This window comes from Pteropus medius, unplaced genomic scaffold, assembly GCF_902729225.1.
Source record: "Pteropus medius unplaced genomic scaffold, Ma_sr-lr_union100, whole genome shotgun sequence".
NCBI lineage: Eukaryota > Metazoa > Chordata > Mammalia > Chiroptera > Pteropodidae > Pteropus > Pteropus medius.
In genome coordinates, this window is record NW_024351543.1 from 6,999,635 (window position 1) to 7,014,163 (window position 14,529).

The 14,529-nt window shown below is 39.7% G+C and overlaps 1 protein-coding gene across 3 annotated transcripts in view; it reads left to right on the forward strand.

The window, feature by feature from the left end:
• The first annotated feature begins 167 nt into the window (after nt 1-167).
• The window catches only part of CASR (calcium sensing receptor), a 67,971-nt gene continuing 53,609 nt past the window's right edge, over nt 168-14,529 (forward strand). For 2 of the 3 annotated variants that reach the window (XM_039843179.1, XM_039843178.1), the window contains exon 1: nt 358-872. The gene's annotated coding sequence lies outside the window, so the exon portion shown is untranslated. Of the gene's footprint in view, nt 254-357; nt 873-14,529 lie in introns of those variants that run through there. The other variant, XM_039843180.1, reaches the window with a different exon arrangement.

Consider the following 14,529-nt stretch of genomic DNA (forward strand, 5'->3'; position numbering starts at 1 on the left):
TTTCCACTTATTCATAAAATATCCGAGCGCCTGATAGGTGGCAGGCACTATGCCAGGGGCTGGGGACAGGGATGAGCAAGCAGGCAGGCCGGGTCTCAGTCTTCCTAGAACCCATGGTCAGGTCTGGTAGAAGCAACAACGCACCCCAGGTGCCTGCTTTTGTCCGGGGAAGAGAGTGGAGGAGGTTGCTGTTTGCCAGCACCGAGGTCTCGCAGCGTCGTATGCAGCGCTTGACCTGAGTCTTAGGAAATGAGTAAGAGTTTTGGCACGGGCTTTGTATTTATTTTACTGTGATTCTCTGGCCTTTTATCAGAGGAAAAAAAAAAAAAAAAAATCCCGCTCTTAGCACAGAGAACGTTGGCGGAGTCGTAAGTCCCCAACGTCGTAAGCTTTTACATCTCCAAGGAAGAGGAGAAAAGAGTTGTTTTCGACCGCAGGTGCAGGATCCGGGGTCCGCGAACTCCTGGCGTAGCACCGGAGAGGACCGGAGAGGACCAGGGACCAGACCCGACGCGTGGCCCTCAGAGGAAGGAAGAAGCGCCCTGAGCTGCCCGGGGTGCAGGGTTAGGTAGCCTCCCGCGAGTGGGCTCCGAGGGGAGCTGCACTTAGCAGTCGCGGACCCCGAAGGGGCAGGCGGGCGGGGAGCGGGAGAGGGGCGGAGCTCCGAGGTCGGGGCAGCGGCAGCCGCCCCAGGGTCTGCGGGGGCTGCTGTGGCCGAACCCGAAGGCGGGCACCTCTCCGAGACGGTAACCCTGGCATCCGGAGCCGGGCCCGCGCGCCGTCCTAGCTCAGCTGCGAGCCCATCCTCGTGGAGACCCACAGCTGACCAGCCAGCGTGGCCCCTAATGAGGGAGCCCAAGCAGGGGCGACAGGTAGGACTAAGGACCGCGAGGAGGGCGGGCAGAAAGCGCCACAATGAGGGAGGGGCAGTGGCGGGTCTGGGGGCTGCGGGCTCGGCGGCCAAACGAGGGGCGCGAGCCTGAGCAGCTCAGTCCTGGGAACACTGGGTGCGAAGTGTGGGGCAAGTTACACGACCAAAGGCTTCCCGGGCACAGGACCAGATGGCTCAGTTACCCCCAGAAGGGGCAATGGGTCGCCCTCGCGGATGAACCCGAGTGCGCACCAAGACGCGGGCTGTGGATAGTGTCCTGTGCCAGCGCTTGTATCTGTTTGCAGCACTGTCATAAAGACCACCCTTTCCGTGTATGTTAACGAGGGAGCAGGCAGTTTTCTAGCGTGAGCTCATATGGTAGGGAGGGCACAACATCAGCACCCATCCTTTTGCAGGATCCTTGGCGTAAGCCTCCAGCTACTTTGGGGACTTTGCCTCGGTGGCACCAAATTAAGGCGTCAGTTCCCGAGCTGCTATATTCCTTGGCAAGAAAAAAAGGAAATATCAGATTGATGGAATCTTTTATTATCGTTACTTTAAAATTAATTTCAATAGATAATACATGGTCATCGTTTTAAAAAATCAAATAACACAAAAGTTCATCTTCTAGAGATAATGCCTACACTAGCATTTGTGTCTATTCATACCTCCTTTGTTTTTTCACCCATATCGATTCCCACTCTTCTCATTCTGTCCCCTACTTTTCATTCTGTATCCCACCTTCTGCCTAATGAAAGTGCCAACAGAAAATGACGTCATTGCCACTGCCTGCACCCCTTAATCTCCAGTGTTATCTGCTGGCACCACCCCTGCTGTCTTCACAGCCTTTCTTTGCGGTGGCCCTTGGGGTAGGGAGCCGCTATGAGAGGACATTTCATTTACTTGCCTTCACTTTCCCAGCAATTCTAAGAAAGTAGCGTTGGGGAAGAGTCCTTGAAAAGCTCTGTACTATCTGCTCTTTCCCTTAAACTGGACTTTACAAATGCAATTTAAGTAAAATCTGGTACTGAGGGGGAATTAATGAAGGATATTCCCTAAAATGCTCTAGATATCCAGAAATTAATATCTCACTAGTTCGGATTCCTGGATTCCTGAAAACAGAACTTCACCGATTATACCTTTCCATTGCCCTCCTCCCCTCCCCTCCCCATGGCCCCGGAGAGGCAGCCATAGGATTTTTCCTCTGTAAGAACTCAGCAGTTGGAGGCTTTATACTTGTGGAGGGGTTCAGAGACCTAGCTTTGTGGTTGGTGAGCAGGGGAGGGGAAGATGTAGAGGAAGGAATTAGAGGGGAACAGGGAAGTAGGAAAGGAGAGCAGGCCAAGACCACTGAGAAGAGAAGAATCTGGGGCAGAGGGCCTTCTTCAGGAACAACCTCCGAATAATTTTGCAAGAGACCACATATGTGGCTTACTTCTTGCCAACAAACAGCACAATCATCTCTTTCCAAGGCTTTTTCTGTGCAAGGCCACACATACTGAGAAGTGAAAAAAATAAGCAAATAAATCCATTTTTATTTATATGATAACATAGAAGTCGCTTAAATTATTTTTACTGAATTAATAGATTTCTTAGGAGCTATGTAGAGTATTTACAATAACTTATTCCAGTCATTGTATTTTTCTTTATTTTGTTATTTTGTTATTTTTTCGTGTTGCATGACCTTGACCTACATCTCACAAATGTCAGAAAATTCAGGTTGGCTAGAAGCTGCCACTTCCAAGAAGGCTTTCCGAATGGGGGGGTGGAGAAGTGGGAGGCGAGATGATTCGAAAATAAGGACTGATCTTTGTGGTAGAGTCAGGAAATAATGAAGAGGAATGGATTGAGTATCAGCTTGAGTCTGGTAAGGAATCAGGTATAATTCTTAAGAGAATAGGTGAAGAAATCATTCATCATTCATTCATTCAAAATGTTTATAGAGTGCCTGGCTATGTGCCAGTTGCTGGGGAAAAAATGGTTACTAGAACCAGACCAGGTCCCTGATCTCCTGGAGCTTGCAGATGCTTTGGGGAGGCAACCGTTCATAGAAAAACTAGGTATTGAATATGTAATTACAAATCAGATAGCGCTCGAAAGGAGAGAAATGACTTTCTTTAAGGTCGTGTACACACTGCACTACAAGACCAAGGAAGGCTTTCTCAGAGGTTTTCCCTGAGTTGATGTTCAAGGTTAGGTGGGAATTTTGGAGGTATGTATGATTTTAAGATAGGACCAGAATATATAGGTTAGGAATTGCTTGTGGCTGCTAGTAAGCAAGAACTTTGGCTGCCCGTGGTGTTTGCCATATAGCATGTATACATATGTAGACTTAGTATTTCTGGAATTTGGGGAAGAGATGCTTTGTTATCACAGCATCACTTGTGCTGTCTTGAGTTGGTCATGGTTTTATATTGCTATTGTTCTTGCTTTTAAATTAAATGTTTACATTAATTTTATTCTTATCAGTTTGTTTGATTGTGCACAATAAAGGATATTCATTGTGATTCAAATGCAAGTCATCCATATTCTCATTGCTAAGGTAGGTATATCTATAACTGCCATACCAAATTTGGTTTGTATGGTGACAACTCATTGTTTTCACTGAGTACTTTCCCAGGTGAAAACAGGTGTGGCAGGTAGACCTAAAGCTACACATATCTATTCAGAGTTTCAAGTACAGTCCTTAAGTAAAGAAAAAAAAAAACCCTACTCATTGTACTGATGCTGTAAGTAAAAATAATATAAACCTCATGAAGTAGAAATAATATAAACCTCACTCTAGTGGCATGGGGTGCTCTGACTAAGCAACATATTTCATGTGCAAACAAATCTTTTTATCCATTCAACGATATTTACAGTGAACCTTCTATATGCCGAGCACTGTGCTAGGTAGTATGGATAAAATGTCCCAACACAGTCTCAACATTTAAGGAATTCATAGACATCTAAGAGCGAGGTAGTCATACCCATCCATAGAAGGGTAGGAAAGTATTGTGGTTGCTATAATGGAAGCATAATTAGGGTACAGTGATGCACAGGGAAGGAAGAGGTCAGTTCTACAAAGGAGAGGAGGAGTTGGGAGAAGGTTCATGAAAGAGTTAACACTTGAGTTGAATCTTGACAGACAAGACATTCCACAAGATAGACAAAGGGGAAAGGGCATTATAGAGAAGGGATTAATGTGCAAAAAACAAACAAAAACAGCAGCATGAAACAACATGTCAAAGTCCAGGACCTGCTTGTGGCTCAAAGAGCTGAAGCATAAGGAATGAAGAGGGGCTCATTAAGAGATAAGGCTGGAGTGATGGGCAGGCCAGGCCATAAAGAACCTGCATGCCATCACATGAATACCACGGTAGTTAAAATATGCACTCTAAGGTCATATAGACCCAGGTTTGAGTCATGGCTCTGCCACTGGTTAGCTGTGGAGCCTGAGTCAAATAACTTGCCCTCGATAAGTAATGGTAATGAAGGTTGTACCTCCCTCATTAAGTTGCTGCAAGAATTAAGATAAGACATGTAGTACCCGGTACAAATTATGCATGCAATTATGGTTGGCTTTTATTTTCATTATTTGTCCTCTGGCAAAGGGAGCCACTGGAAGTTTTTAAGTAGAGGAGTGACTTAGCATTTTGTTAGAGCACAATCATTCTGGCTGCATGTGGATGCTGGGTTAAAGGGAGATAAGTTTGGAGCAGAGAAACCACTTAAAGATATTGTAAACATTCGGACGATGGTGAAGATGGCATGAATGACGGTGGTGTGGTAGTGGTCAGAGAGAAATAGAACCGAAGGTTTGAGACGTATGTAAGGTAGACTCCATAGAACTCAATTACTTGTTAGATGTGGGAAGTGGGTTCTGTCATGCAAGTGATCTTAGGATAAACAAAAGAAGCCAGTGATCAACCAGGACTTGGGATCAGGTATCTAGGAAGTGCTTTTGTGCAGAGGACTTAATGATAGGTTCCAAAAAAGCTGTCTTTCTAACTCAGAAGACTCCTTGATAACTTGTCATAACATAAAACTGGATAGGGAAGGCTTAGCTGATCCATAACAAATAAAATTATCTTTCTATCTTTAACTCTCTCACGTCTAGGAGGCTTTTAATTTAAGGTAAATGAACTTTGGACTTCATCCATTAGCCATTGTCATAAAATGGCACATATAACCTTCACTCATGCCTGGTATATTTGGTTCAACTCTTGCCTGACGCCACCCTGATTGAATTTTTCTCCTTTTATCTCAAGTGCCCTCCCACAATCCAATAAGCACTGGATGAGGTGCCTTTACTAAAGCCAGTGAGAATTAGAGGATTTAGGTTGTCTCTATTTTATAATACAGTGTGGTCTTGGTAACCACAGCATGCATTCATAAGATGGGAGACAATCCAGACGTATGTGAAAAGTTGCCAGAAGCTTTATGCCCATTTCTCCCAAATGCGGATACTGGGAAATGCTGATTGAATGTAGTACTGCTGGATTCAGTTGCTTGAACAGCTATATCATTACTCAAAGTCACAGAAATGCACAGACATTATAACTAGGCATGGCCAATGAGTGAGGTGGCAAAATGTGAAATGAGGAAAAATAGTCTGCCTGTGCCGTGGACAGTCTAGAGTTTGGATAAAAGAGCACTTTCCATCTCTGTGGCCTCAGGCAGCATATCTAACCTCTGAGCCTGTTTTTACTGGTGGATATTCTTTTGATATCTAAAAATTGAGGTAATTTCTTTTTCAAAAGGTGTTTGTGAGGGTTAAATGAGCGGTATATGGAAAGCCCGGTGTAGGGTGGGTGCTAAACTGGCCATACTTTGGCTCAGCTGTCTCCCAGGGTCTTTGGAAAAGCAGGAAGAATGAAGATTTTTTTTAGGGTAAGTAATCTGAATTAATTGGCTTTTACGGGTTTCTCATTTATAATTTATCCTCCCTTCCCGGAGAGCCAGAGTGGAAACCAGTTTTCCTCCACCCTCAAAAAATGCTTATCAGTGATCATGGGGGCAAAGGTAATATGACACCCACAGAGAAGAAGCTAATTTTAGCTATTCTTCTTTCAACAAGTCTTTCACATACACACAAGGAAAATTACTAACAAATAGAAAAATTGAGTGTTTTTTGTTGGTGGAGTTCCTAACAAGCCTGTTTCTTGATTATTTGTTGTTTTTCATGTAGAAAGAAAGAAGCAGGCTCAATGAAATTGTAATCGTTCCCTCCATGAATTGTGAGGTGTTTGTCCTTAGGAAAAAGTTTTGTTTTTCTCCTCTTAATAGAAGTTGAGAATTATCATATCCTCCACATAGTTTTTCTAAATAGTCTGTAATTTGACAAAAGCCTTTAGATAAATTCAGGAAATATCAGTGGATCTCCAACTGCATGCTAAGCATTGAGTTGGCACTGCGAACTGAGAGACGCCAGCTGTGCTATTCTAGTCTGGTAGCCCTTGCAGAAAAGGGTAGGTAGGGAGGGAAAGGGGTGAGTTGCAGCTGATTTGAGAAAGCCAGTGAGAGGGGAACCCTCAGGCTGAAGTTCTCCACCACAGCTTCGGACCAGACTATCGGATCATGACCTCTTTCAGGTCAGAATCCAGGTCTGCTCATCTCTATGCCCTAAGCCTTTGCCACGGGAGCCCCTTAGTGCAAAGCATTTGTCTATTGAGAGATCAGGAGAAAAAGGTAGTGAGGAAGCCAAGTGGTCTTCTATTTCTGCCCTTTTAAAAATGAAATATTCCAAATAAAAGTTCGCTCTATACAATTAGCCATTTTTCACCCTTGTCTTTTGAGAGGCAGCACGGTAGAGTGGTCTGGATTCTGCAGTTAGATGGCTCGGCCCTATGTCCCAGCTCTACAGTTTACTAGTTGCGTGACCTTGGGCAAGTTGTTTAATCTCTGTGTGCCCCAGCTTCCTTATCTATAAACTGAGGTTACTAATACTACCCACCTCACTAGTTATTAAGAGACTTAAATGAGCTAATATACATAGTTCAAGCTCATCAAGCACAGATACTATGTCTTATTCGATGCTGAAACCCCAGAATTTGGCATGGTGCTTGGTGCACCAGAGAAGCTGAATGAATGAATGAATCTTGATATGTAGGTTGACATAGCAGTCATTTATTGACAAAGCACTTTCCTATTATTAACTTATCCAATCCTCAGAATATCTCAGGAAATATACAAGAGAGATGGGCAGGACAGGTACCACCATCTCCATTTTACAAATGAGGAACCAGGGCACTGAAAGGTGAAGTGACTTGACAAAGATGACAGACCTGATTCATGCTCTTCGCTCCATTTATTCCTAGCCCTGTGATCTTACCACTATCTGTCTGCCTCTTGATCTTATGCAGGTTTCATGAAACTCAAAGGATCCCCACTAGCACAAATGAACACGCATAGCTTATTTAGCTTTCTGAAGAAATGAACTTCTTACTGTAAATACATACAGTCAAATTGTAACTTCAGATTAAAAGTTGAAGTTTGGAAAGTTTCTATTTTGGGGAATGGGGAAAAAAGCAGAGGCTATTTTATGGGAATAAGGAAGTTCTTTCTAAGCGCGAAAGTAGCAGAGAATCATGAAGGAAAATATTGACAGATTTTGTTACATAAATATTTAAAATACGTATAAAAAGTCATAATCAAATTAAAAGGAATATAAACTTTTAAAAAATTGCAGCAAATATGCCAAAAGTTAAAAATTTCAATATCTAAAGAGCTCATAAAATTTAATAGAAAAAATATAAGGCCTTGGTTTCAAAAAAGTGGGCAAAGGATGTAACAGTTTTCACATGAGGTTGATGAACATATAATATATTTTAACTTTACTCAAATAAAAGAAAGAAGTACTTTAACAATGATATACCAGTCTGCTTATCCAGAATATTAAGACTTTAAAAATAATGCTGGTAGAGTGAGATAAAATGGTTACCCTCATAACAAATTATCTGGAAAAAAATTGCCTTAAAATCGTTTATAGCCTTTGACCAAGAAATTCAATTTCTGGGACTCTATCCTAAAGAAACCATTAGCAATGTGATTTAAGACTTATGCCCTGCCCCCCAAAAAGGAAAGAAGATATCTAAGAAAAAATGCTTGGTGCTGTTGTACGGTCATGATAACTAAAGTGCTGAAGAAGTGTAACACAAATCTAAAAAATTTTTTTAAAATAAAGACATAACTAAAGTTGTTTTTCCCAGTGTTTATTTATGGAAATGAAACACTAGAAACAACCCAAGTGTCTGATAATATGGGAGTGTTGAAATAAATTATGATCGGGGTGAAGCAGCACAGACTAGCAGCTAAAAGCATGGATTCTGGAGTCTCTCCACCTGGGTTCAAATCCTGGCTTTGCTGAACATTAGCGCTGTAACCTTGGAAACCTCTCCGTGCCTCACTGTCCTCATCTGCATGGTGGGGATGACAAGAGTATCTACCGCACAGTTTCTGTGGGTAAATGAATCAATATAGATGTACAATTCCAAAATCCTCAAAGCTCTACAAACCTAAAGGTTTCTGTAACTTTATTAGCAGCAAAATATGACTAAAGTGACATAAACTAACATAACTTTATCCCACTTTCTGTGACTATATTCTGTACTTACCTGGCAGAATCTCTAAAGTTCTCTTTATGAATTAATAACCCTCATGCACAGGTGAGAACATTAATTGAGAGCAATGCTAACTGGAGTCAGCTGTATCTATTTTGAGCTAATCTCTTGTTCAAGAAAAGTTTCCAAATCCTCCAGCCTAGGACTTTCAAACTTTAAGATGGAGGATATTATCAACATGTAGATTGCTGAGCTCCACCCCCAGAAATTCTCATTAAGTAGGTCTGGGATAGGGTCAAACGTCTGTGGTTCTCACGAGCTCCCAGGTGATGCTGACTCATGGACTACACATTAGGTACCCCACGCTGACCTGTCCCTTTAATTTTGAACACCCTTTACATTTTTATGTGAACATTTTCACTTTTTGAAATCTTTATCTTGTTTTTCATATTATCGTCCGATCCTCTGATTTCTATGTTGTGCTTATGTTTCTAGGAGTAACATAGTAAAATTATCTATCCCTTTCTAAGCACTTACCATGTGCCAGTAACTGTGTTAGTGATTTATTCATTTATTTCTTCATCTTTTCAACAATGCTGAAAGGAGGATGTTATCTTCATTTTAGGAGTGAGAAAACTAGGCCCTAGGACTCCAAGTAAGTGGGAAAAACAAGTCTTCTTGACCCCCAAACCCAAGCTATTTCCATTTCACTGTCCTGCCCCTTTCTCACGATGGTACATGTCACCAGGTCTTCCAGTCTACGTGCTCTCTCAATCCTGCCTCAGCTGCATAGCTCTGGCAAAGTTTCCAGTTGGGAACCCCGGTCTCCACTCATCCCCTAGTCCATCTAGGCTCTCTAGGGCAGGAAGCTTTCCCATCTGTGTCTGCCCACGGCCCACACTGCACTGCATCTTTCGTTCTTACCTGGCCATTTATTATATGTGTTTGCTTTTTTATACCAAGGGATTTGTCTTCTTAACTGGATGTGGAACTCCTTGAAACCTCGTCTCTGGCATCTCTGGGTCTCCCTTAGAATAGCCATGGTGGGAACTGGTTGCCTCCCTTATCCTCCTTCCTATCTTGGTGAAATCAAGTCAAACAAGAAGGCAAAAAACAGCCAGATTTGACCCTCCTTAATCTCCGTCTCTGCATTATGGCCATGGGTGGTTTTTGAGTATTTGCCCTGCTGCTCCACGGTACCATGAGAAAGAACTTTCCATGAGGCCCTGTACTTGGCACTTGGTTTTTCTTAAGGATTTCCAGACACCCCTTCCTCCCTTCCATATTTACTCAAATTCCATTTCCATTATCTTACTTCCCATTTTCACATCCTTGTCTTCATTCAAGTATATGCCAAGAGATCTCACCTGTCTGTTCCCAGTTTGTACATCTGTGGAGCCACTTCCCCCTAATGAGATCTATTGGGACCAATATTGTGTGACACATTTGGTCTGTACACTTTGGTTATTTTCTCCCTCCTCTCCTCCTCCCTCCTCACTCCCCCTCTCTTCCTCCATTTCTCCCTTCCTCCTTCCTCTTGAGGTCCTTATTTCTGTTATTGCTTGGGTGGTGTTATCGACCTGCTATGACAGCTTACACACTCAGGGCTTGTAATCTTTTGTAATTTTCCCAAAATTTGTCATTATCTTCTCGTAAGGGGTCTGCTGAGCAGCTGGGCCTTGTAGCCAAAGGTTGAGTTTTCCCATGGTGCTTTCATTTCCTCTCTGTCCATTAATGCAAAAATGCTGGTTGTGTTTGGGTTACAGACTCATGTAGCTACTCTGCTAAACCGACACCACCCCTAGTCCATAATTCCAGATTCAATTCGTTTTCTTGTTCAGGAGGCTTTTTTCTGACCCACATTTATGAATCAGCTTTGTAGTGGTCTTGATGCTTTCCTTCAGTATCTCTTATGATCTGAATTCCTTCTCTTTGGAGCTCATTCCATGTACTGTTCTTGGTAGCTTTCATAGTGAAATACTAGGGTAAAAAAAACATTATGAGAAATATCATTTACTGTTTCTTTAATGTTAACAATGTATCCGGCAAGGTGCTCAGCATTTTTATGCCTTGTTTTGTTTAACCCTATCAAAACTTTTTGTTAGGTATATTTCAATACAATAGGGAAACTGAGGTTTAGTGAGGTTAAGTGACTTGCCCAAGGTCTCATGGCCAGTAAGAGAGACAGCCTAGATTCAAAACTAGGTCACATCATTCCAAAGCCCATAGTCAAAATTTAGTTTCTGGAATCTTACTTTTATTCTTCAAAAAATATATAATGATTTAGCAGAAAGCTCTCTCATATGCTGCTATGACAGTGTAAATAGATACACCCCTTCTGGAGGGCAATTTGGCAATTCATATTAAAAGCTTTTGAAATGTTCTTACCCTTTAATCTAACAATTCCCAGGACTGAATTTTTGCTAAGGAAATGATCATTAATAATCACAAAGATTTAACCTAAGGAAGTTCAGTATTCATAATATGAAATATTTGAAACAGATTCCATGTCCAAAAAAACGAAATTGGCTAAATAAAGTGTGATGCAGAGAGATAACGAAGTACCAAGTAGTCATTATAAGTTATATGGAAAAAGAGTATTCCATATAACTTATGGCATAGAAATGTGTTCATGATATAATAAAATACAAAAAGTAACATACTGTAGGATTTCTGATTAAATCCATTTGTGTAAAAACAGTTACTACACAATAAATTCAAAGAGAAATAAATGCTGTAGAGCCAGAGACATAGATATGTAATGTATATGTTAAAAAATGTAAAGCGTTGTGAGATTCAGGAGCTAGAATTAAGACACATTTTTATTTTCTTCTTTTCTCTCTTTTACTATGTAATAATTACTTTTTAAATTGAGAGGGTTTTTTTGATTTTTTGTTTTTAAGTTTAGTTTTTGTTTTTGTTTTTTTTTTTAATTGGAGAAATGTCTGTGTGTTGTTTGAAGAGGTAGAGTCTTTGGAACTCCATCTCGATCTTTCCCTGTATTGGTGTATTTATGCCATCCGTTTGTTCTTTTTGTGGAGCCGAACTAGGGAGCTGAAAATATTCGCATGAAACTGAGCTCTTGTCTGGCATTTCATATCCTTGTGTGGTTCAGTGGGAAATTCATATCTTGTCCGATCTAAATCTAAACTCAACTAAACATACTGATCTAAACTAACTAAATGTCCTCTCTTCTTCCCTCTGCTACTTGGTTTTGTGACTCAGGCAGCCTTTATTTTACCCTCTGGAGTAGCCGCCATATTATCGTACCCTCACTGACACTGTGAAGGACATTTTACATTTTTTTTTTTAAAATTATAGATCTTTGACAGTTGTTCATATTTACCAGTGCTCCCATTTTATATTTATAATTTCCCCCACTAACAAGTATTTCTACAGACACTAAAGTTCTATGTTCTCATTTAGTAATTTTTTTTCTTAATGCAGGTTTTTATTAGTTTTTTCTCTTTGACCAGAGTGCTTTGGTTTCCTGATCAGGTTACCTCTGGACTGCCTTGTGCCATCGATTCATATGTATCCTCCTATACCCATTACATTGCTTCCCCTTCTTTTGGCCCTCAAGATGTCTGTGCAAAGTGTTTGTGTTCTTGCTTCAGCTTTCTTTCTGCTCTCATTGCTTTGATCATCTCTCTGCAGCTTCCTACGTCCACCCATTTGCAGTCCCCATTTCTGTTTTTAGACAGTGCACCTATCTGCCTTTAATCTGTTTATATTCTCCATTCAGCCGCTAATCGTTAGTTTTATCATTTTAGCCTTTGATTTGGGCCTTCTCTGAAGTTTTTTTTTTATTTTAAAAACAAGTTCCACCACTTGACACTCCTGAGAGGGACTCAGAGCTCTCTTATGCATGCCTTTTTTTCAGGGCATAATCAATCATAGAAGGAACAATTTAACCTCAGAAAATAAAATACTAAAACATAAATTAGCGTTCTCTCTATAGATAGATAGATAGATAGATAGATAGATAGATAGATAGATAGATAGTTATAGATAAAATCTTTGAAAGGAGCCAGTTACCCCTTACCAGCAAAAAAAAAAAAAAAGCATGACACAGCATTTCCACCTCTGGGAATGAAGCATAGGAGATAATTGGAGAAGTGTTAAAGAAGTATTTGAAAATAAGTTAATTAAAATGTTGTTTGTAATAGTAAATTATATATATATATATATTTTTTAATTAAATGCCCAGCAGTAGATGATTGGCTATGTAAATTTTAACTCATATATACCATGAACCACTATGAAATTATTAAATTTGATTATCATGTATTTATGACAATAAACACATATTGTTGAATTAAAAAAAAACAGGTTGTATAATATAATCTCAATTCTGTATAATATGATCTCAATTCTGTATAATATGATCTCAATTCTGTAAAACTGTGTGTGTAATTTTCTGTTTTTTTAATTTCTTCTTTTACTTTTCTACATTGATTGTATATTTTATAGTTAGCAAATATTGTTTTTAAACCAAAAAAATTTTATTCTTTTTAGTAGGTTACCCAACTAACTTTAATTTTTGATTGTTCATTTTATATTTTCCTAATATTTTACTATGAAAATATCAAACATTCTTTGCTTTTTATTAGAAAATGTCATTCATACTAGAGGTACTATGTAATGTGTATGTATGGTTTAAAGAATAATAATAGAATATATAACTGTGTACCTACAATCCAGCTTAGAAAGTTAAGTCTTTGGAACCCCTCTGTGCCTCTAATCAAGTCCTTTCCTGCTCCTTCCTCGAAGAGATAACCACTTCCAAATTTGTATTTCACGTTCCCTTACTTTATAATTTTATGACATATATGTATTCAGTTCATCATGCCACAGCTTGGGTTACCATAATGCACATTAGTCCATATGCAATCAGTAAAGAAGAGAATTGTGTCAATATATACAAAAGTCACATTGTTTATATGAGATTTTCCCCCACATATAAATGTTTAATTTATATTGTTTTGAATTTTGTACAATTGCAGTCATACTCTTTGCATTCTTCTGCAATGTGCATTTTTAAAAATATTGGGTTTGTGAGAGTAATCCAAGTTAATGACTATAGCTGTGGTTCATTCATTTCCACTGCTGTATGGAATTTCATTGTATGAGTGTACCAAAATTCATTTATGTTTTCCTGTCGATCAGGAATTGGCATTTGCATCTTCCTGCTGTTATAAAAAATTTTTTATTACAAACATTTTCGCGCATGACTCCTTGACACACATGCGAGAGTCCTAAGGCATTCTACCTAGGGGTAAAACGGCTGGGCTTAGTGTGTGCAAATTCATGTTTACTAGACCATGTGAAATGGATTTCCAAAGTGATTTTACCAATTTCAACTTCCACCATCAGTATATAAAAGTTCTCATTTATCCACATTTTTGCCAACAGTTGAGTTACTGCCAGATTGTTGTAGTTTCAATTTGATTACCAATGTATATGTTTTTCTTTCCTTGTCTGTTCATATTCTTTTTCTCTTTGAAATTCCTGTTGATGCCTTTTGCCCGTTGTTTTTACATGGAAGTTTCTATTTTTCTTTCAGGAGGAATGTCATATTTTCTGGATACTAATCCCTTTTTGGTTACATCGCTGCACTTATCTCCTTCCAGTTTGCAGCTTGTCTTTTCATTCTATAGGATCTTTTTTGTGAACAATAGTTTTTAGTTTAATAGAGTTGAATTTATCATCTTTTATTTTTTGTGCTTTATTTTACTTATTTAAGAAATCTTTCCGTGCTTAAGGTTATAATGATTCTATATTTTCTTCTAAATTTTTAAAAATTTCACCTATCACATTTAAATCTTCAAGCCATTTGCAAACGATTATTGTGTATGATCCGATTACAGGTCCAAATTCTTTTCCCATATGGTTCACCAGTTTTCCAAATACTGTTACTGAATAGTCTACCCTTTCTCTCACAAATACACAATGCAGTTGGTCAATTATCAAGTTTTCATGCATGCATGAGTCTGTTTCTGGGCTCTATATTCTGTACTATTTGTCTTCTCTGTCATTATCACTGTCTCACTTAGTCCAGCATAATATTGTTTTGGCACTTGGTAGGGTAAGCCTCTCTTCCATGTTCTTCTCCTT